General features: G+C 50.3%; 1 long non-coding RNA gene across 1 annotated transcript; it reads right to left on the bottom strand.

The window, feature by feature from the left end:
- Positions 1-1,077: 1,077 nt before the first annotated feature.
- Positions 1,078-10,992, bottom strand: LOC123034328. Its single transcript, XR_006416724.1, has 2 exons — positions 10,858-10,992; positions 1,078-3,302 (listed from the first exon to the last, which is right to left on the bottom strand). It is a non-coding gene; the product is annotated as an uncharacterized LOC123034328 (long non-coding RNA).
- Between the last annotated feature and the right edge of the window lie 12,767 nt (positions 10,993-23,759).

The following is a 23,759-nucleotide window of genomic DNA, read 5'->3' as shown; positions in this document are numbered from 1 at the left end:
TGACACGGGTGTTCCTCGTGCCCCTCTGCGCCTCCTGGCCAGTAAGTGGCCTGCCATCAGCGAGGAAAGCGAAGAAAAGCAAGCAAGTGCCCTTGTGCGGAGGTCAGCAAGCGGAGGAAGTAGGGAGTGCCCTGGAGCCATGGATGGAGATAGGCAGATAAGAGCTGTGGAATCTCTGCCCTGCCCCAGGCCTGCTGGGACACGCTCCGCTCCGGAATGTTCCTGGATTGCCAGCAGCTGACAGGATCTCAGTTCCCCACAATGCTGGGATTGTTCTTGTTCTGTTTGGTCTGACACCAGGCCCTGCAGGAGACAAGCAGCCCTGGGAAGTGGCCACATCAGTTAAAAAGCAATAAAGAATGTGGGGAAGGAAGACTCGTTGCTCCTTCGGGCAGCCTCCTGAGTCTGTATGGCCACGATCTGCTCATCCCCAGGGGGCCTGTGCTCTCTCACCCCGAGAAGTTGATCCTGCCAACTGGCAATGGGCATATTGCCCCATGGAGTAATCTGCATCATAGAGCTTGGGGAGGTGGCCGTCCATGCCCACTCTGTTGCAGAGGAAGCAGATCAAAGAAGACAAACGCACTCACATGTACTGATCTGCAAATCTCTTTGACTCTGAAGTCATGCTTTCAGTGAAAGTGCACAGCAGGTAGAAAAAAGAGCACACTTTCACCTGCCTGCACTCTCGGGCATGGCTAGAGGCCCCTCTCACTGGCCTGCCTCCAGGCCAGGCTGGCAAGCAGGAGGGAAAAGGAGCTTTTTGGAATTGGCCCCTCACGCCTCAGGTTCCTTTCATCACAAATTCAGCCTTTCTTTGCAGGCCTGCAGGGAGCTCTAAAGACCCACTCATTCACGTTACCCTTTTCTCACATTGTCTTTTTGGGGGCTGCTGGTTTTACTTGTAGCTGCTGTTTTTATCACTTTTCATAGTTGTGCTGTATTTTTACTATGCATGCAATCTTGGGAGGATTCCACCCTTAAAGAGAGCCCAGGAATAATTTAAGCAACCAACCACATTAGAAAAGGTTTCTCCAGACCTTCCTAAAAAGTCAGAAGTTCCAGGATAAACATCTATTTAAGACTTATGGTGCCTTTGTAAGGCTTGTTTATTTTTGATTACCAGAAGGCTGCACAATAGTTAGTTTTGTATAGAAACAGCAGCTTAATCCACCTAACTCCCCCACCCCACAGACACACACACCCCACACAAACACACCCAGCTTGTTCAATTAGCCCAGTTGTATCCCTTGTCTGGCTCTATGGAAACTAAATCACAAGTTATGCAAAAGCACAAGCACAAGCACAGCACACAGCTTAGTCTCTTGCCTGGTCTCTGCTCAGAAACAGGCGTGCAGGGCTCCAATCCGGATCAGGACCACCACACCTGGGTAGGTAGTTCTGAAACCGTTCCTTCCCAGCCATTTGTTTTCCTAAATCTGCCCCTCTACACACACCGAACGGAGGTGGTAAAGAGAAACGCCTCCATTGGTGCAAACGTCTCCCAGATTCAGACTGCCTTCATTCCTACTGTCTTGGATCACCCTGAGCGCATGGATTTTCCATTCAGGAACTATCATGAGCTATTAACTAAACAGGCTGAAGGACAAGCCATGTTCTAGCTCCTGGTAAACAGGCAAGCATATGCATTCTGCAAAACACTCACGAACACACAGCGGATGGCAGCCCAGAAAGGTTGTGCCACCTTTTACCAAAAGACCTTCATTCAGAGCTATTACAATAATCAACACCAGCAGAGTTCCAGAGTCATTCTTTAGGCCTGACGGTTGAGGTAGGTCTCCATCTCCTCCCAAGAGCTGATCTGGGTGCTTGTCTGCTGTGTGCAGCACCACCAAAAGTCTCTTGAACAAGGCAGCTCACAGGCGCAACAGTCAAAGCTGCTCTGCTCTGGGCCACAAAGAGATCAGAGTCCTTGAAATGTGACGGCCAGCAGTGGATCGTCGCCCTGGCAAAAGGCCTGCCGGCAGCACTGCAAGAGGCAGCGCATCTACTCTCAGCAGGAGGAGGAGCAGAAATGCAAAAGCGGAGGAGCAACGCAGCATGCAAAATAGCAGGTCTACTCAGACAGGGAAATGGTGGCTACCATTGTAGCTCTGCCACTGCTTTACTGGGCTGCCTTGGTCAAATCACTGCTGTTTTGTTGCTGTTAAACACCACCACAACAGTTAATATTCAGTTTCATGTATTATTGGAACATACATTTCTTAGTCAGTTATCAAGACTGCAGCCTTCCAAAGTGGCTTGCTGTATAAATCCGTAAAATTCTTTGGGGCTGGATCCAGATTTCAGCTGTATTGGCAGAAGGGGGCTTCCCCACTCCTTCCTTCCCATGGTAGCGCCCGAAAATGCTACACAGAGTCAGAGGACCTTGCTGGATGGGTGTGCTGTGGTGAGGGGGGATCCTCCAAAACCGGGACCTTCCATGAGTGGCGCCTTTCCTCCTGTGGAAAGCAGATCCTGGATTCAAGCCAATTATCAACATATCATGGTGCAAACCGAGCGCCGAAACTACAGGGTGTAAAATATCCAGAGGCCTTTACAAACTCCAGAGCATACACTGAGGTCTCAGATAAATCAAGCAAGCAATTCTGAAACCAACATTAAAGCAGCGAGCCACTCCGGGCTTTAGCACCATCTCTAGGAAAGACTGGGAATGTTGCTGGACCCATGAGACTGTCCTGATGGCTAGAAACTTGAATAAATTTCCCAGGAGCCTTTTTTCTTGTGCAGTATCACGTCTTGAGCCCTGTCTTCTATAATGCCCATTTTGAGAAAGTGAGGCTCTGTTAAATCAAGGTAATAATCTGGAAAGGGAGACCTTGCTTGATTATGCTTTATTGCCTTGTGAGGCTGGCGAGGGGGGTTGGTCTGTGGGAGAAGAAAGAAGTCCATGCTGGAAATTGGGAGGCGATTCCCTCCTGGTTGTCTCGCAGGCCTCAGTCAGACAGTTCTGGGACGGAGTTCATTCTTCTGATCACAGCAGTAGTCCAAAAGTTTCCCTGACAGCGCATCTCCCCTCGCTCTGGCGGCTCCCGTGCCTGAAGCCAAACCATTCTCCCAGGCACATTGACAAAAGCAAGCCAGGAACCATTCCAAGCCTCCTGACAACTAAATGAAACTCTTCCGCTCATCGCTGCCCAGACTTCCCTGGGCCGCCTCCTCCACAACAGATGTGACTGCGCTGCGTTGCATAATTAAGCACTGGCCATCGCAAGGCAGATTAAAACTGAACGATGTTGTTGGCCTGGATCGGTGGAGAATGCAGGGCGCCCACAGCAGTTCTGGGCAAGGGCAAGGAAGAAACAGTGATGCTGAGTCCCCCACGAGTCCAGCAGCACGGATCCCATCCCTCTTCATTGCAGTTGGCTCTTCAGATGGAGAGGAGAAAAGCCTAGCCTGGAAGAGGTTGCAAAAGGTCCCCCGAGGGCTGCAGTCCATGCTGGAGTTTGGACAGGAGGAAGGGGTGGCTCCTCTCCCTGTTTCCTACTTATCCTGGGGGCAGCACTGCCTCCAGACATTTCGTGCTTGAATGCAGCCCATGTGAGGGAATTCCAGCTCCCCAGTTCGGGTCATGGAGAGAGGGCAGAGCAAGAAAGGGGCGTCCCCTCTTCAATCTGCTCCCTCAAGGCCAGCGGATGTCACCCCACTGTAATGGTACATCAGGCTAACATTAAGTGGAAAGGTAATGTCAGGTAGAGCAGTGCTGGCTAGGATAGGCTGGACGTGCACATGGTCTGCATGTCATGAGTGGAGCTGGCTAGAGCTGGGGGTCAGACTAGATGGCCTGGGAGGCCCCTTCTGACTTGCTCTGTTTCTCTCTGTTTCTGTTGCTCTATTTCTGTGCTGAAGAACAGATTCTTTCTGGATTACTTGCCTCCCCCAGGCTGGTACTCACCTGATCCTTGGGCATCAACTCCCGTCCAGTGTGGGCAGTGGGCAGGAATGCTGAAAGGCAGCCAAAGCACCCAAAGAGCACCAGGCTGGCAACGCTGTTTCAGACCGGTAGTTTGTCTAAAGCAACATCCTGTTTCCCCACAGTGGCCAACCAGATCCCCCTCGGCAGCCCACAAGCAGGGCAGGTAGGCAGCGGGCCTTTCCCACGGTCCTCCCCAGCAGCTGGGACTTGGCACATGGAGCTGCTGAAGGCTGGCAGTGACCTCCAGCCATCAGGACCTGCATGAAGAAGCCCCATGGACTCCAACCCTCCTGGCCAGATTCCGAGGAAGGCAGAAAGTTGTTCTTTATCTGCTAACACAGCACATTTCCGTTGTGAGCATTTCTCTCCCTGAGAAAGCCAGTCAGTCCCCTGCCACCCACATGCTTGAGCTGCCCTGGGCCGTGGAGCGAACCCCCCAGGGCTCCAGCCAGCCTGGGTGTGGGGGCGACCAGCAGCTCTTGTGGGGGTGGGGCTGGAGAGGATACTCTTCAAACCAAAGCAGGTTTAGGTTAAGCCGGCCTTCCTGAATCCAGCCTCCAGCAGGGCTGTTGAATGAAAACTCCCATCATCCTCAGCCAGCACAGGATCCTGGAGTCCAACACATCTGGAGATGCTGTCCTGGGGGATGATGGCTTATTCAGATTCATCCCAAAGAGAAATCAGCCATGAGCGTAAGAAGAGCCCTGCTGGAACAGGCGCGGTCCATCTCGCCTGGGCTCGGTTCACGCAGCAGCTGACACAGGAAACCCACGAGCAGGGCTTGAGTGCGACAGCACCCTCCCGCCCATGTTCCCCAGCCACTGGTGTGCATGGGCACGCGGCCTCTTGCACTGGAAGCATCATGGCGCCATCAGGACAAGGAGGCATTGCTAGCCTTCTCCTCCCTGTCCAAAACGGTGGCCCGGCATGCCTTGCAGGGGCAGATCTCACAAGCGAATGAATGACGCGCTGATGAGGGAGCACATTCTCCCGCCTGTCGGTGCCAATCAATTATGGAGATACTGCGATGTGGCAATATCTCCGGGAAGGGTTGTTCCTGTGACAGGCCCTCAGGCTGTCTCCCCAAGTATGGCAGCCTTCCGGATGCAGGTCCTCTCGACAGTCCTGCTCAGCTCTTGCACTTCAAGACTGCAGCTTCGTGTACGGAGCTGATCCACCTCCTATTTGGTCTTCCCTTTCTCCTTCTGCCTTTGACTTTCCCAAACTACAGCAGCTCCAGTGTCACCATTTTTTGCTTTCAGAGTAAGCTCTGCCTGGATTTGATCTTGGACCCACCTGTTTGCCTGGAATTATTTGGGACTTACCACATCTGCAACATTGGCAGGAGGGATGGCCAACCTGGCTCTCTGCCAAGAGAAAGGCCTCATGCAGAAGGGCCCGTGAGCTCGTTAAGAGCCCTCCCTTAACTTTGCAACCGGAAGCAGGGCAGCTCCTTCAACCCAGAAAGCGAGGGGGCCTTGCAGCTTTCTCTCCATAGGCACTTGCCACGTTTGTGCACTGGGGCAACACGGCTGAGGTTGCTGACTGCACGCCACACTCAGGCAGGGGTGGCGGCAGGGGCAGCAGTGCACCATCAGGGCTGCTTGAGCCACGGGAGGCCCAAGGGGCCGCTGGGCTCTGCGGATGCTGGAGCAGCCAGAGTGGAATCAGAGAGGCGCCCGCTGTGGGGAAGCCTGTACAGGCCCTCTTGCCAGCTCCTTGGGATTTTACGGACTCCTGTTGACAGGCAAAGCGTAACCAAGCAGTGGCGTAGATCTGGAAGTGAGGGTGCTCACTGGGACAGTCCCCATAGCTGCACCCCCAAGGAGAGGCCACAGATACAAGCAGCGAGCTGTGTTGATCCACGTCGGCAAGACAATTCCAACAGTTCTTGTCTCCAGAGAGAGGAGGCTTTGACAGATGAATGCGTCTGAACTGCCTGTTTGAAGTCAGCCTGTGCCTGCAAAGGCTTTACAATTTGGCAAGCAGCGATACAGTGTCTCTGGGAAAAATGGTTTCTCCCATGACTATTGTGGGGCTTGCAGCAAAACTCAGAATGGATAGGGGTGGTGGATGGGGGCAGCGGGGGGGGGCAATGAGGGCAGTGTGGTGGCAGATGGGGGCAGTGCCCTGCTAATGAAAAAAAGCATGTGCTGCATCCCTGGGAGCCCTGGCTCCATGATCCCCTTGGTGCCCTTGGCCTCTGGGCTGACGAGGAGGACCCTGGGTGCCCTGTGCTGGGTCACTCAAGGAGCAAAGCCAAAACGACTTCTTCCATTCCAGGCCAGAGCTCATTTCTTAAAGGAAATGGTAATACAGGGCGATGGAGCTTTGAAGCAGGAATGGAGTGGCGCCTCCTGGAATCTGCTCCATGCTGCACAAAGGCCTTCCTGCCCTTCAGGGTGAATAAGGCTGGTTGTGCAAAATGCAGCTGAAGAGGGTGAAGCGGCTCGGTACCACATCGCTGCTCCCTCCATTGTGAAGGTACAGCAGCTCTGCAGCTTGCAACCTCCCGGGTCCCCACTTCGGTGCCTCAAGATCAGAAGCGTCCGCGTGTGGAAGCATCCCAGGCCCCTGAAGCACACCTTCTGTTCGCTAGGCCAGAGGCGGTGTGGTGCCGTTGTTTCCTCGACCGACCGTGGCTCCTTAAACGGCAGACATCCCTCCTGCCGGAGTCCCCCGCAAGAAAAAGGCAGGATGAGAGCCACTTGGGGCTGAGAGGAAAGAAAGGCAGCTGCTAAGCGGCCAAAGCAGGTTGCCGGCTGGACCTCGGCCACAGCTGGGCCAGGCCTCTGCGTCCTTCCTGCGGTGAGGCAGAGCGACCACCCACGAGGCCGGGCCGAGCACGCCTCAGCCCTGAGGAATCCGAGGCCTGTTAGCCAACGGAGCAAGAGGAAGGCTCACTTCCCCGCAGCCCAGCTCTCCTCCTTCCTCCGGCTCTCCCCACTGCCTCACGCAGGAGGAGGGGAACAGCCAAGACCTGCCTGCCTGCCTGCCTGCCGGGCTGCTTTCAGCAGCTGTCCCTGGGAGAAGGCAGCAAAGCTGAAGGAGAAAGCAGGAGGGAGTGGAGGAGGAGAGCCACGCAGGAGGCGTCGGGGCCAGGCCAGGCTGCCGGCCCTCGCAGGGGAACAAGCCCAGCCTTTGTCTGCTGTGCAGCTGGCGGGGAATGCCGAAAGCAGGCCAGGTGTGGAAAGGGGATCGAGGGCAGGCAGGTGGGCAGCCCATGCAGGTCCTCTCCATGGATGCCAACAGGCTCCCGATGGCACCCACTGGAGTGTGAGGGCCAAGCCGTGCATGGCGTGGGAGCCATCGCTTGTCCATGTGCCAACCTTTGGCCTTGTGCCAGTAGTCGCTCGGTGTTTGTGTGGGGAGAGCTGATCAGGATTAGGGCCATGGGGAATGGGAGGGCATGATGAACCCTTCCCTCCCCTGCCTTGGTCCTGGTAAAAGTCCCCCACTGATCCAGGGGTTCAGCATATGCCCTTTCGCCTGCACGGCTCCAGCACCACAGGAAACGAGATGGTTTCCTGCACCTCAGAGGCCAGGCCAGGCCAGGAAGTGAGAACCCCTTCGGATGTTGTTGGATTACAAGTCCCAGCTTCCCTAACTATTGGTCAGGCTGGCTGATGAGAGTCGAACTCCAGCCATATCTGGTGGGTTGCAGTCAGAGGTTTCTAGCTCCTGAGCTAGAGCCATGGGAGGCAGCAGAACGCTGGCGCTTCTCCGCAGCTTTGCACGACTTTGCACAAGTGCCTTTGCAGAGGGTTGCTGGCCTCCTTGTGCAACATCCCAGCGAGCTTCAGCTCAGTGCACATAGCACGTGCCTTTACACCAGCGTCAGCCAGGTGTTTCAGCCTGCGCCTGCCATCCACCCCAGCTGCACAGCCAACGGCCAGGGATCTGTTTGTCTGCTGCCTCCTTTCAGGGCAGGAGCCCTCCCAGAGTAGCATAACACAATGGAACCAATATGGTGAAAGCCAATGCTTTAAGAAAAACAGCAAGCATTTCAAAAAAGAAAACAACAAGGACCAGCATAAGACAGCTTGCAGCGTGGCTGCAGCCAAAGCTACTCTGATAAAATAGTGAGAATGCCAGAGTGAGAGACTGCAATGACAGCAGACTAAGGGCAGCATGTTCCGGAGGTGCGGGGCACTGTGGCGAAGGCCCTCTCTTCTGAACTCACCTACCTAAGCACCCTCAAACGTGGGCAAGTGAGAGGGCTTCTCTGAAGAAGATCCTTCACGTAGTTTGGTCTCAAATAATTTTAGGCTTGCTTTGACTTATGAGGCAAGTATTTAAACTGGGTGTGAAAGCACACCAGTAAGTCTAGGCCAAAATAAGTGCAAAGCCAAGTCTATAGCCTTGGCTTATGCATTGGCTCCTAGCCAGTGCAGCCTGGCTCCGGGCCTGGATATTTTGGACTGCACCTCCCAGAGTGCCAGAAGAGGCTGGGACACATAGGAGCTAGAGTGCCAAAATCCAGAGGGCCCAAGGTTGGGGGAGGTTGCTGGAATGAAGGCACTTCAACAACTCAGTGAAGTCAGAGAGTGTGGCATCACATGGCTCTTCCTTCATTTTCACACATGGACAAGCACGGCTGGAGCAGTGCAGAAGCCCACGAGTGCCTGGAAGAGGAGAAGCCCATCCCTGGATCCATGCCAGGCCTGGGGGACCCCTTCCAGCCTGAGGGCCAAAGTCCACTCCAAAGAAACTCCCACAGGCTGCCTTCCATTGTGGGTGGAGCCCGAGGCACAAGGGGTGTGGCCAGAACACTCACAATACCTAGAAATTTTGGCTGAAAGCTATTACTGCCAGGACCCTCATCTTCAGTGTAAGCTTTCAGGATGGGGAGAAATCTCTTCAAAAGCCAGGAAACCACCAAACAGCTGGGGGCCAGAGGCCAGGGGGCATGGCCATCTGGGAAAGCCCAAGAGGACCTAAGGGTCTGCACTCCAGCCTATTGCCAACGGCCTGATCAGCAAACATCAAGGGCCAGACACAGGGATTCCTGGTCACTTGAGTACCAAGACCTGAGGGCGAATTTGCACAGCCCAAATGGTGCAGAAGCAGGTAGACTGCGTGGACTCGGGCAGTGTTTAGCCCACAGCGATGGGGTCTTGTGGTCACCTCCACACATACCTGGCCTGCAGTCTCACCTACCTGCACTGAAAGGATGGAGGCCAAATGTGGGTCAAGTGGTGGTAGAGGAAATTTGCTTTGCATCTCATTGGGAGCTGGGGAGCGCTGAAGGAACCCACCTCCCTCTCCTTACAGGCCCCTCCCCAACCCACAGGTCCAGCACTGTGGGTCAGCCCTCCAGCCCTCCGCCCTTCAAAGGGAGGAAGATGCAGCTCCTTTGCTCTGTGCCGTCTGCAGAAGCGAAGAAACCACGTCTGACTAACCGTGTGCAGTGTGAGGGCTACGTGCTGTCCCAGACAGGGGCGGGCCAGTCGGCAGGTGGGGCCAGATCGGCAGTGGCGGGCAGGCTCCCCATGGCATGGTGTCTGGAGGGCAGCTGAGCTCCTCTTGGATTCCACTTGGCCCAGATCTAAGGATGACTAATGCAGCACCGCTCAAAGGCAGCGGCAACCAGGCAGCTCAGCTTCGTGCCTCCTCCAAAAGGCATCTTAATTACCAGCCCCCGAGGGCACTCTGGCACGCTTTGAATTGGAAGGACTGCAGACAAGCCCTGTCTCCCGAGATGGGCATGCTCCATGGAGCCTCTTGGAAGGAGTTGGCATGCCAAGACTCTGCCTGCCCGTGTATAGGCAGCAGCGGATTCGAGACTCTGGACTTAAAGGATTTAATCCCCCACCTACCCGCAGCCATAGACTTTGGATGATAACCTGAATCACTCTGCTGCCTTCAAAGTGTGGTGAGCCAGCACTGCTTTCTCTGGGGCCCGCTTCCTCATTCCGCTGGAGGGGCCCCATGAAGTCACCCCAAAGCCCTGCCCTGATGTCACCTGAGCACAGGCCACACACACCAGTCTGCCTCCACTCCCAAGTCTCCTTTGGCCCATGGGGTTCAGCAGCCCAGGATGCGATTTGGGGCCAGCTATAGGGACGGTTTGCGGGAGAGCATCCGCCTCACCTGCGGGGGCCCAGATACAGTCCCTGGCATCCCTGGCTAGGGCTGGGAAAGACCTTCTGCGGAACCTTTGGGGAGCCACTGCCAGTCAGTGCCAGCACTGTGGAGCTCCGTGGACCTCTGGTTCCCTCCAGAAGGCTTGAGACCAGAACCCCCGTACTCCAAGCAAGCACCACAGAAGGCCATGTTGGCTGAAGCTGATGCGGGTTGCAGTCCCCGCAGGTCTGGAAGGCGCCAGTATGAGGCAGGCTCCTGTGTTCCTTGGGACAGCGCTGTCATTACGGTGCACACAACACCCCTCTTACTGCAGTGTTTAATTTAGGTGGCCTGGTGATTTGAGCAGAAAATGAGTCTTAAAGCTCACCAAAGATGAGAATTGAGGATACTGAGTGGCTCTGTGCAGAATATATATGGCAAATAGCTGTGACCACCCTGTGGTGTCATGTCTTGGCTTTGGTGGAAAAGACAAGATCAACTTGAGAAGGTCATTTCTAAATTCCAGTGCTGCCTGAGGTTTTTTTGTTTAGTCGCAAAGTCATGCCCAACCCATCGCGACCCCATGGACAACATTCCTCCAGGCTCTCCTGTCCTCCACCATCCCCCGGAGTCCACCCAAGCCCCCACCCACTGCCCCAGTGACTCCATCTAGCCACCTCATCCTCTGCTGTCCCCTTCTCCTTTTGCCATCAATCGTTCCTGGCTTCAGGATCTTCTCCAGGGAGTCCTTCCTTCTCTTTAGGTGGCCAAAGTATTTGAGTTTTATCTTCAATATCTGGCCTTCTAAAGAGCAGTCAGGGTTGATTTCCTTTAAGATTGACTGGTTTGATCACCTTGCGGTCCAAGGGACTCTCAGGAGTCTTCTCCAGCACCACAATATAGATATGAAGAGCAGGATCTTCTCTCTGGTGGCCCCATGGGGAATTTCTTGCTACAAGCAGCACACCAAACAATCCACTTACAGGCATTGGTAGGCTGGTGGAGACAGTGTGTGAGAGACAGTTTTAGGATTACGATGTGGGATATGGGATATATTTTGCAATCAAATGGAAAAACAGAACATTTTGGGATGCAATTTATACATATGCATGCTTTTCATAAATAAATAGACACAATGTGTGCGACATTGTCAGGAAAGGGTCCCATGGACAGGAGGTGATTTCCATAGCTGTCCTGAGTGGTCAGTCAAGAATTAAGCTCTTCCCCCAGCATGGCACAGAAACGTCCTTCGAAGAGCGCCTGCCAGGAGGTCAGCTGCATGTGGCTGCTAACGACGTTCTGGGCCGGCAGATCATGCTCAGAAGTTGCCCCCTTGCTCTGGCCTCTTACTCGGGCATGGATCAAGGTCTGTGATTAGCCTTCCCCAAAGTTGTGCCCTCCAGATATTTTGGATGATGACCTGCAGCACTGCCAACAAGGGCCACAATAGGCCAGGCTGGCTGGGGATGATGGGAGTTGTAGTCCCAACTCTCTGAAGGGCCCCAGGTTGGGGAAGGCTGCCACATACCCTCAGCACGCACACCCAGCCACCAGCCCCTTTCCTTAAGATAAGCAGCAGAGAAAGGAGTGGCAGAGAAGATACAATCTCTGAAACGTGGTGAGGCTGGCTGCTTGGGCTGCTTTGGTATTTTCCCAGACTCAGTCCCCGAAGTGCTCCGTGCAGGTGTGGGTGGGCTGCAGCTGAGCATCTGCAGCGCATGACTCAACAGCCTCCTTGGATCTGAGTCACACAGCAGCCGTGTCCTGTTCTGCAGCTGGCCCGCGGAGCTGACTTAGCAAAGCCCCGTGAGCCAACGATACGTTTGGGGTTGATGGATGGCAGCCTTCCTCTTTGCAGCCCTCACGCCATGCGACCTGCCCTTGCCTGAATCCCATGCCGCCTTGCTGAAACCAGGAGCAGGCCTGATAGGCATGGGAGGAAGGGATGTTTCAGCTTGCCAAGATTCGCTGAACTCCACTCCAGAGCTCAGATCTCCTTGCCTCCAGTTCCTCCGCAACCCGTTTTTCTTTTTCCTTGAAATGTACATTTTTCACAAATGAACACATCCCCTACTGACTAATGCATCACGCCATATTAGAATGTAACCACAAGTTGGGGAAGATGCAAACTCCCCCAGCCCATACACTTCCATTAACATTTGGGATTTTTGAATGAAGCTCTGATGATTTATGAACTAAAATGAAATTTTCATACATCTCCTACACTTCAGCCAAGGCTGTCTGGGAAATCCATGAACGCCACCTTGAGTTCAATGGTGGAAAAAAGGTGGGATGGGAAAACACTGGAATGAATGAACGAACGCATGAATAACTAAGTCAAGCAGAATGAACAGGGGTTTCTCCTGGGCTTGCATGCATTGCTTTCATTCCCTGGCATGGCCAGAAAAGAATTTCTCAGGTGTGTTTGCATCTATTTTTAAAAAATTAATCTGAGTTTGCTGTGGTATGTGAACCTTTAAACTATAGTTAATCCTAATTAGGATTAGTACAAGAGTGATGGCTAAAGCTGGATTGTTTTTGATAGCTACATCTTAAATTACTTAAAATTTCTGGTAGGTGAGAAATCTATTGGCTTTATATTTTGATATATGAATATTCAATGTATGCCTCGCAACACTGGGAATAGAAGGTACCTCATTATCAACATCAAAGAAATGGGTATATTTAAAAAATGTGAACAAAACTATTTCTCAGTGAAGAAAACTAGGCATGTTCACAAAATGTGTACAAGTAAGGCATACATTTAGGAAAATGTATGTGAAATATGAACAAATTTCAGCGGGGAAGGAAAGGTACCCAACGCTAAAGATGCTTAGCAATGGAAAAATGAAAGCAACATGAAACTGAGATTTGCTGTTGTTCATTGTGCTCTGTTTGTTTTTCAGCTTGTGACACTGGAGTTTCCCGTCTGCAGAACCGATAAATGACCCCGTGTGCATGGAGTGTTTAGAAGACGTTGCGACCCTCCAATTTCACTTCCATTTATGAAAAGCACTTTCTATGAGACGTTTTCATAGCAGGAAAAGTGAGGTAGAGTTTCTATTGGTGAAAGCACGTGCGAGTGCTTCTCCGTGTTTGCACTATTCCACAACACTGCAGCCCACCTAGTGGCTCACCAGCAGAGAAGCAGGAGATGCTCATGGAGCGCACGGACCTCGGTTCTGTGTGGAAACAGAAAGTAGCTGCGGCAAATCGACAGATTCACGAAAAGAAGCCACTCTGCCTGAGAGATTCTCTCATTCCCCTTGGTAGCAGTTTAGGGCAGCAGGAACCTCCATGGACCACAAGCCAAATCCAGGGTCAGCAGCAGGAGAAACTGCACCAAATGGAGGACCCAGCCAAGCGATAGGAGGCTGGGGGAAGGCGGGAGGCCAAGGGAGGGCTCTTGGCCACCCGGGTAGTGCTGGATGGGACAGTGGCAGGGTCAGGCTGGGATTCCAGGCGTGATGTCCCCCCTGCCCCCCTTTGGTCACTGGGTTGAACCACTGTGCTGGAAAGAGAGGGAGGGGGAGCACACCAGCCCAGAACCCACCAAGGTGCTCCTGTGCCCGCAGGGCAGGGGGCAGGGAGGGGCCGACAACTGCCAGCGTTGCCTTCTAGAGATGTCTGGATGAAGCACCTTGTGTCTTCGATTATTGGCATTGCATCCCTCCTGTCTACCAAAGATCAGGCACTCAAGTCCATCCAGTGTTGACCTGTTCTCTAGCGCAGCACATCTTGCAACCACTGAGGTACAGCCTCATGCAGATGAAATCACCAGCACCACAGAGAGGTCTTGTTCATGATCAAGAAAATCATTTGCAACGGGTACAGCAAATGAGCAACCACCACCACGCTAGAGTCATCTATGATGGGTGAGTTGTACATATTGCGACATAAATCCAGATGTTTCACAGCAGTGGGCCATACACAGTGCTGCAGGACAAGAACATAAAGAGCAGGGGCAGTCCTGAGCAGCTGGGCTAGTGGAAATATTTCTTCTGACTCACAATGTGATGGTCCCTATCCAAACCTTGGTGCCCTTTAGTACCTTTCCTTCTGCTAACTTCTTTCTTGATAAAGTTATCGCTTCTTCTTTTCTTTCCCAAAGGCACTGGGAAGGCATTTCTTCTCTTTCACTGGCACCAGAAAAGACCTCTCCCTGCTGGAAGTTGCATGTATCACAGTTTGGGTGGAAATGGGCAGCTGCTCCCCGGGGAACCCAAGCCTCTTAATGGAGAAAGCACGTTGAATTCGGGAATCTAGCAGGGCGGGGTGATGGGTTAAGAAGACCTTGGCAAAGAGCTTCACAAGGATTCCTTTCAACAGGCGGGGGGGGGGGGAGAGGGGACTCCACATCTGGATGCTGACAGAGGCTGTCTTCCCTCTCTCTTTGAACAAGGCGGTCAGCTCATATTTATGCTGCGTGAGCCAAGCCAGCCTCCCACTACCCCCAGAAACACTTAGCCACCTGGCCATGTTATAAACCCAACTACAGCTAATAATCAAACAGGAGAGGCCTGCCCTGACTGGATGGAAACATATACGTGCGCTCCACACACACACGTGCGCTCCACACACACACACACGCGCGCGCGCACATGCACACACGGACTCACGCACGCAGGGCAGCCTGCTTCTCCTTCATGCCTTCTTGCTGTTGTCACATACCATCAGGTTGACTCCAGCTTATGACCCTGGGAAGCCCTCCAAAATGCCCCGTCCACGACATCCTTGCTTAGCTGCTCTAAAGCCCAGGCTGAGGCTTCCTTTATGGAGTCAGCCCATCTCTCATTTGGTCTTCCTTTCCTTCTTCTGCACTCACTGTTCCCTAGCATGATGGTCTTTTTGAGGGAGCCCTTGCCTTCCCATGATGTGAGCAAAGTATGACAGCCTGTTTTGCTCTGGGATGATTTAATCTAGGACTCACTTGTTTGCCTCCCTGAATCCAGAGCTCTAAACCAGCATAATTGTGGTCTCCAGAAGCTGTTGCCCTAGAAGTCCCATAATCTCCAGCCAATGGCCATGCTGGCTAGTGCTGATGGGAAGTAGAAGCCCAACAACATCTGGAACGCAATGAAATTTCCTGCTGATGTTCTAGCGGCTCCAATAAGGGATTTCCAGATTCAGATGTCCAGCAGCTGGGGAGTCAAACCACTATTGGGTTAGCCATATTTTTTTTCTGGGAAGCTGAACAAAACCCCATTACTGGCTAGGAAGCAAACTCACGGGATTTCTTCCACCATAAAGATGGCGAATCCAACAGGTTTGTATGTATGCTTGACTGCTTTGTGCAGTCCTATGTTGCTGCATAGATTCTCCCTTGGCATACCTTTCACGAAATCCCAAGGTCATCTTTTATGCGTGGAATCATACTAGCTATATCAGATATGCTATCCTATTAGCTTCCTTTTAAAAACAGGGCTCTCTCTTCTTCAAAAAGGTTGGGGACCCATCCCAAAAGACGGAGGGGCTTCTTCAGGAGGCAGGTGCTCTCGCGGTGGACACTGGCCAGCAAAAGGCTTGATTTCCTCCAAGATCAAGCCCTTGTGCTGCCTGCTGACAGGTGCTGGAATTGGCTGGGTGGCTGCTGATTTACTTCCCAGCCCCAACCCTCTGTGCTCACTTTACTGTCCAGGACAGGGGAATAATATGGAGGAGCCTGTTGCGGAAGCAGGCAGGGCAGACAGAATGGGAGAAGACTGGGAACTAATGAGGTGGGAGAATTTATGGAAAAACTGTCTGAGAGGGAGACAACGGGGTGCATTCAGCATGGAAGGGGCGGGGAAGGGGAAGGAGGATGCATTGGAAATCCTGCAGTGTGAGCTCAAGGGCTCTTCATCCTACTTTATCCCTTCTGAGCCTGGGAACCTGGAGCTGTTCCTGGGGTCTTGCTCTGTGCAAGCTGATTGCCATATTTGAGCAAAGCAATCTCTGCCTAATTGTGCCTGGTACCATGACACCCACAGGCCTTTCAGATGCCGCAACCAAGCCCTGGCACATTCCCACGTACGAGCTACCATATTTATAGCCTGAACAAGCTTGGCGTGCCAGGTGCCCCCCTTCTCAGCAGTTGTGTTGGAAAAGCACATTTCAGGAATGATCCATGGTCCCCGAAGCTCCATCGCCCTCTGGCAGGCAACACCCCACCTGGGCTTCTTGTGCTCTGCAGATCTTGCCTGGGAACGGGCCCCTGCCAGCAGTTCTCCCACACCGGGTGCTGAGCGGAGCCACTGCAGAATGTTTATTTCTGAGGTATTTATTTACTGCCCTTTGAAGCCAACTAATGACCACAGCTCTGCGGCTGGTGTACAGGACATCAAAAACACACAGGACAGATGTTAAGCACAAACAATAAAAGCAGCTTCGCATTAAGCCAAGCTCAATCCAGCATTGAAGAATGCAACCCTTACATGCAGCAGACGAGAGTACCAGAAGCATTAAAAAGAGTTCCTAAAATGCCCAGGTTAAAGAAAGGTCTCTGTCCCGCTCTGGAAAGGCCGTGACATTGGTGCCTGGTGCTCCTCCCCAGGGACAGCATTCCACAAGCGGCATTCCATCCCCACTGAGAAGGCATGGGGTGGACAGTGCCAGCATCCTTCTGCTCAGGGATGGGCAACTTAAGGCCTTCCACATACTGTTGGCCTTCAATTCCCATCATTAGCTAGGCTGGCTGGGACTGATAGGAGTTATAGTCCAGTATCAGCCGGAAGGCTGGAAGTTGCCCATCCCTGCTTTAGAAACAGACCTGTGCACATCTGTGGGAAGGACTCAGTCTCTTGACTTGGTTTCTGCAGCCTGAGAAGATGCCGAGATTCTACCTGACATTTTGGAAAGGAGCTCTTATGAATCACACACTAAAGTTCAGACATTATCAGCAGAAACCAGATGCCATCTGAGAGGGATGGTTTAACCTGGAGCCCTGCACTGAACCCAATGGCCCTCTGCCCCCTTCCAACTCGACTACTCTGTGATCGATTCACCATGCACTAGGAGGAAAGAACAAGGGGACCGCATGCGAGAGGCTCTTCTTCGCTGGAATTCCTTGGTTGTGCAGCCGGATGCTGGCAGGTCTGTGTGCTTATGAGTTGCATTTCTCAGCATCAGGCTTTGTTTGTTCATGGGAACCCTCATGCCTTGCCTGGCTTCAAATTTATGAATCTGTTAGTTTATCATAGATGTTTGGCAGCTTTCCCAGGCTAGCTTACCACAACATTTAAAAACGTAATATAGGACAGATAAACATACAAAGGGCTATATCAAATGCTAGACTAACTTAGCCCCATTCATTTCAATGGCTCTGCTCTTAAGACAGACAAAGGCTGGATGCAGCCCATACCAGTTTAAAATCAGTGCACACAGCACTGTTGGATGCACTTCTACTCGGGCCCAAGGACTCACCAAGTTCAGTGAAATTTTGTCCCAGATACGTGTGTGAAACCAACAGGAGTGATTAAAGGCCCACAGTGAGTCTTCCACTGGATGCCAAAATGTCATTGGAGTGGCACCAGTTGGGCATCTCTGAGGAACACATTCTTCAAATGGGGACATCACCAGCCAAAACAAATCTGCTTAGATTAGTGCTATTTGGAGATAAATGTAATTCACATCCAATGAACTATTATGAACTACCGTGATCCTGGATGGTGCATAACTGAGTGAAAACTGAACTGTTCTGAAGGGAAACAAGTTTGCTCTCCATAATCTGAAATGCTTCTTGGATGGGGAAATGATCCACTTGGACATCACAAGACGCATCACTAGGCTGCTGCTATGTACATCTCAATCTACCCACGGCTCCCCACAGACAACCTCAGATCCATCAGAATAACTCAGCAAGAATGAATAGGAGATTCAGAGTTGCCATATGGACTTGCAAGTCACTTCTACACCAGGCAGGAACTATAAGCTACTGGAATAGATATGGTGTCAGAGAGTCTGCAGGAAACAGCTAGCATAGTCTGCTCAGGAAACCAAGGGGTCACTTGCAAGCACCACTAAAGTAACACACAATCTGATGGCAGTGCAATTGTTTGATGAAACATGACATTTGGGGCAACTCTGGTTCACCTCCTTGCCTTAGAATCATAGAATAGTAGAGTTGGAAGGGGCCAGAGGGGCCAGCCCCCTGCTCAGTGCAGGACTCCAAGTTAAACCATCCCTCCCAGATCGCAGCCCAGCTGCCTCTTGGATGCCTCCAGTATGGGAGAGCCCACAAACCCCCTAGGTCCAGCAGGATCAGATTTCGCGTAACTTTCCAGCCCATTATTCCATGTCCCGCACTCAGGAATGACGGAGAAGAGATCCTGGCCTATCTCTGTGTGACAACCTTTAAAGTATTTGAAGAGTGCGAAGAGTATTTGAATGTCTCCCTTCAGTCTAGTCTTCTCCAGGCAAAATACGCCCAATTCTTTCAGTCGCTCCATGCAGAGCTTTGTTTCTAGTCCCCAGGTCAGCCTTGTTGCCCTCCTTTGAACACTTTCCAGTACTTGCTCCATTTTTTCAGCATGACACCTGTATTAACTCAGAGAAGCAAGCCAAGCACCCTGTCAGCTTCTTCTGAATGAAGTGCAGGTAAAAGCAATAATCCCAACCTTAGACCTCGTAAACCTCCCTTCCACACTGTGTGGATACTGCCAAATATGAAAGAGAATCAGCACAGATCTCAAGGGATGAGAAAAATATTAGCCACTGCTGGAGGTAAATCCTGGTATCAGTGATTCCACAGCTCAAACCTGACCATGATTTTTGCTGAGCTGGTGGCTGCCACATATTCAGGCTTTTAAAAGATATTGCTTTCAATGTGTTTATGGCTATGTTCCTTTAAAATGCATGAGGTATGTGGAAAATTCAATTGTGTACCATCTTGACCAGTAACAATTTAAAATATATGCCACAAAATATGTATGCATGCAGAAAAATGCATCTATTCTTAAGTTTGAAAATGTGAGCAGGGAAATTTATCTGTCTTCAGTGTAGTACAATGTATACCAACAAAAACCGGAGATGTGCAGGTTTCCACATGCTATGTGTACTGGAAAAAACATCTTATATAGAGATTTCAGTGCTAGTGCTGACAAGCCGTTCAGCAGCTTGTTTATGCCATCTGTAGCTAAAGGAACACAACACGTATGAGACCCAGTCATGGCCTGTATCACACAGAAAGAAAAACTGGTAAGACGATCTCTTGTCCTTGTTTCCAGAACGAGAAAGTAAGAAAGACTTGTCAGAAGGTAAAACTAGTCAGTTCGCATGCTCAAGAATACAGAAGCATTATTGGCCATCACAAAAGTGGACCGCGTCTCTTGGCACAAAGTCTTTGCTGCATTTCACACCAAGACTGACAAGCACAAATCTTCTGCATGCTCTTTCACGGCAAGTCAGCCACAGTGAGCCAAAATTGCAGCTCTCCGGGTTCCCATTGTCACAGTGATGGTTTACTTTGGAACATGTGGTGCTTGGAAGTAGCAACCACCCCAGTAAGAAGCCCGGATGGCTTATAGTGGTGCTGCTGTTGCAACCACTACTGATCACATCAGCAAACAACCCATTCAACCCATGCTGTTGAGGAGGAGTCCTTTTCCTTTACTGTAACATTTTGTCAGGAGCAAAATGTTAATGGACCAGCCTGAAAGGTTCACAGCCCAGTAAGATGCTGTCTTCCCATAGCATGGAAGGCACAGCCTCTCCCCTCAAGATGCAGAGGCTTGTAAGAATAGTCATTTATTTAAAAAGCACTTGGTGCATTGACAGACAGCAGCCTCCCCCAGCCTGGCACTCTCCAGATGACTGGAGAGATGGAACTCTCATCCTTCTCAGCCGCTTGCCATGCTGACTGGGGCTGATGGCAATTGCCACCTAAAACATCTGGACAGCTCTAGCTCAGGAAAGGTTTATATAGCCTTAACTTGCATAATGTACCTTCCTGCAGGAAAAAGGGTTGCTAGTGACACCTAGTACTCTGTCCACATGTAGACATACAAATTTAGTGTTCTGGGTCTCCTGGGAATCTAGACTCTACCCGACAGTCAAAGGTAAGACTGGCTCCACTGTACCAGTCATGTTAAGAATATGGAGAAATGGAGCAGGTCCAGAAGTGGCAGAAGGGCGCTGAGCGACAGTTTCATCCCTTCTCATTTCATTGCAAGCACTCTTTGTGGTTAAAGGGTTCCCTGAGGACAAGCGCAGCTTTGTAGCTATGATTAGCATCAGCAGCAATTCCAAAGCAGGAGGGGGTGGTAATTCTGTTCAGGTGAGGCAATTACAGACAATTGGCTGCTACAGAGTGTCACTTGGCAAGAGATGAGAATTCCAACCCGGGACTTCTCGCATATCAAAGAAGCAGTTTGTTCCAAAGGTAAAATACTCCCTTCTGCACATCAGTACCCTACAACCTCCACTACAGGCCTGGAAGCTGAAAGCATTTCAATTACAGTCCCTATGAAAACCATTCACCCTCAAACAAGTTGGAACAATGAATCGAATCAGGCACTGGGAGTTCCCCAGTGAGCGATAGGAGCCATGCTTTCTTCTGTGCTGGTCTGCTGGTCCTGCAGCTTCCAGTGCCCATGTTCTTGTCTGTTCCAAAGAGATAACGTGCAGGATAGCTGTGGAATTAGCACATGTGAAGAAGCTCAAGGATGTAATAAACTGAACGGTCAAAAAGTGCTGTGTGGCAAGAAAAGCACTGCTTGATGCCCCTCAAACAGGTGTTGTGAACCTAATGCCCAGGGGAGGGTGCAGCTCTGGACCTTCTGAGGCCCCAGCCCATCCCTCTGGGATCCCCTAGAAACCCTGTTCCTTTCTCCCAACCCTGCTCATGCAGTTCTTTCCCCCATTCTAAAAGAATGAAATGCTTCTCCTAAGGCTTTGTTCCTGGCAGTAAAGGCTTTAAGCTACAGGGGACTGGCCACTTTTGTACCTGGGGTTGCATCCTCTCTTTCCTGCAGTCCACAGAGCTTCTCTGAAACTCAGTGCAGTCCTCAGGCAGAGAGAGCTTCCCCAACTGTGACTTATCCAATATGGCAGGAGATTTGCTAGATTTGGATCAAAGGGCTACAGTTGAGCCTGTGTTATTATTGAAAGCCACTGCTTAGGTAAAATGGCTGAAATCAGAAAAACTAACTAGGTTCAAAGCACCACAAACTTTCAGCACAGGAACAATCCCACATTGTCTGCAGGACAGATCAAATAGGTCACTCAGGCAGCCTTCTCTGATTTCTATGAATATCCCCCTCTTCACCCATGAAACATTCTAGGCTCTTTGATGCCCTTTCTAGTTTTCTGAAATGAGAGGCACTGGAAGAGCAGAAGAAAGCAGGTGGCCTTGTATTTTTCAAGCAGCAGTGAAACATTTGTGCAAGACAATGTAGTTATGCAAGGGTTTGAACGTGCCCTTCTTTGAAGCCAAGATTTGTTCAGATGAAAGCTGTCCTTGAATGAACGGCAGAGCAGGACTGGGGGGCTCATTTAACAGTCGCTTAATGCCAGCTGGTTTAAAGTTTCATCTCCTCTGAGCACTGAATTCTTGAGCCAACAGAGCAAGTACATGGTGACCCAGTGACTCAGCAACCCACTAAGGAATAAGCCAAATGCAAGCCCCTTGTAAGGGCTCCTGGCAAAAATCCATCACTATGTTAGAAGAAAGCCTTTATTTCCATGTCTGTGTGTTCTGCATAGCAACCCCTCCATTTCCCTCTCATGTGGATTCAGTTTTTATGTGCAGTTGCTAGGTGGTAAATTCAAGTAGTACTACTTGTGACTAGTAAACTGGAAAGAGACAGCAAGTGTCAAGCTAGTATCTCTGGTAATAATGTAAACTGCATTACAAGTTAGTGCTGAGCAGGCATTGTAGCTGTACACTCATAAAATAAAATATGAAGTGTGTGCCTGTCTTAACAAATTGCTTAAAATTATCATCTGCCTTTGGCGAATAACACAGAGATATCTCTATGTGAAGAAATGTGCCAAGTGCAGCTAGTGGACATCAATGAATGTTCTGTATGTTACAATTAGCATCCGATGGATACAAAGGCTACCAGTTGAACAGAATGCATTAAGGCATGGCCCAGCAACAATACTCAGCAAATATGCCTTTGATATCAAATACACTCAACAATACATCTTCTCTAATATACAATAGTAATTGTGCACATTATGAAACAACTAAGCAGCACATTTTTTTTCTGAGACACCATAATACAACATTGAATGTTACATTTACAGCCTGGTTTCTACAGAATCTGAAATGGGTCCTAAGATAACCCAAGGAAATTCTCTGAAGTTCTCCATCTCTTCCACCCTATGTAACCTCCCATATCCCAAGAAAGCCATTGTGGAAGGAGAGGGAGCATGCTCAGTGTGGGGCAACTCCTCCTATCACATCTCTTGTATAGTTTTTGGAATTGGCCACACCCTCCAGAGAGGCTTTTTGATGGTGGTGGGGAGCCTAAGGAATTACAGTGGAAGGCCTGGAAACTTCCCTTCCATGACTCTGTTATCTTAATATTCAAGAGGACTACTAATGCGAATTGAGTAAATATCCTGCACTGGCAATACATAGGCAGACAGCCTGCGTACATGCTGGGAATTATTACACGGGAACTCTTTCCTTGTATGTATAAGCCCTAGGGGAGGTAGGAGGTGACCCGACAGCTATGAAATGAGTCTGCCACGCCACCTCTACCCTGAGACCAAATATAAGGGCGCACAGTACATTCAGCCAAGCCACTCTCTAAGGGGGCGTGCTGTAATGGAATATGTCAAAGAAGACAAGGACTGGGGCAAAATTGCATTCATAAAAGAAGGGGGAAAGTTTATTGTCCCTAGAAGTTTCAGGCAACAGTAAGCTTCTTTTCAGATGTTCAACAGCAGCTTCAACGAGCCAGAGCTTGCAAGACCAGTTTCAGTGCAAATTACAGCAAGAACATTTAACAGTTTCAAACTTGTCTGATGTGCTATGAGTTCAGACTCCAACTGTCAATAAGAATCCAATTTCGACACAAATGGTTTATTTATTGGATTAGTCCCAAGTCCCATGACTAACTCCTGGAAGCTCTGACATTATTCCTAAACCCACTTGTCAAGACAATGCCTAGAAACAAAATGGAACTTTAAGGTTATATATAATCCAAGAATAAAAGCATAAGAGACTGTAATGCAGACACTTAAAAGTAATAAAGTAGTGCCACCTTGTGGAGGATCTCTCCACATTCACACTGTGGCATGAAGCAAGTTCGGCTTTAAAAAAAGAAATGATCAACTTATTCCAAGTAGGTAGAATTTGGAGCTTTGCACCTTCTCATCAAGACACTTAGTGTGTGTAGGAATTTGCTACTAATGTGCCTATCTCCATTTAACTGAAACAAAGCAGCAATTTGAGGTAACCCAGTGAAATAAACCCCCAAATCAGGAATTTCAATCTTTGCAAATTCTTATAGAAAAGGTCTAATTGGCATACGTTTGAACATTGCCTTCCACTACATTTTGTACTTCTGAATGTTTTGATGGTTTCCGTGTATCAAAATATCTCATTTAAAGGAATGGGAAACTTAAGTTACCTTAAGTTACCTATGCTAACTGGTCCAACCTGTGCCCTACAATGTCTGAAAATAAGGTAGGGAAAAACATTGCATCATAAACTCAATTTTGCATATCATTTCAAGAATTCTGGAGCTGATATTTTCTGCTTTTTCTAATGCTTCCTGTATGTACAAAACAAACACACTAACTAACAAACCCACACAAAACTGCAAGC

Source organism: Varanus komodoensis, unplaced genomic scaffold, assembly GCF_004798865.1.
Source record: "Varanus komodoensis strain SLA01 unplaced genomic scaffold, ASM479886v1 scaffold6_2, whole genome shotgun sequence".
Classification (NCBI taxonomy): Eukaryota; Metazoa; Chordata; class Lepidosauria; order Squamata; family Varanidae; genus Varanus; species Varanus komodoensis.
This window is presented reverse-complemented; position numbering and strand designations above follow the sequence as displayed.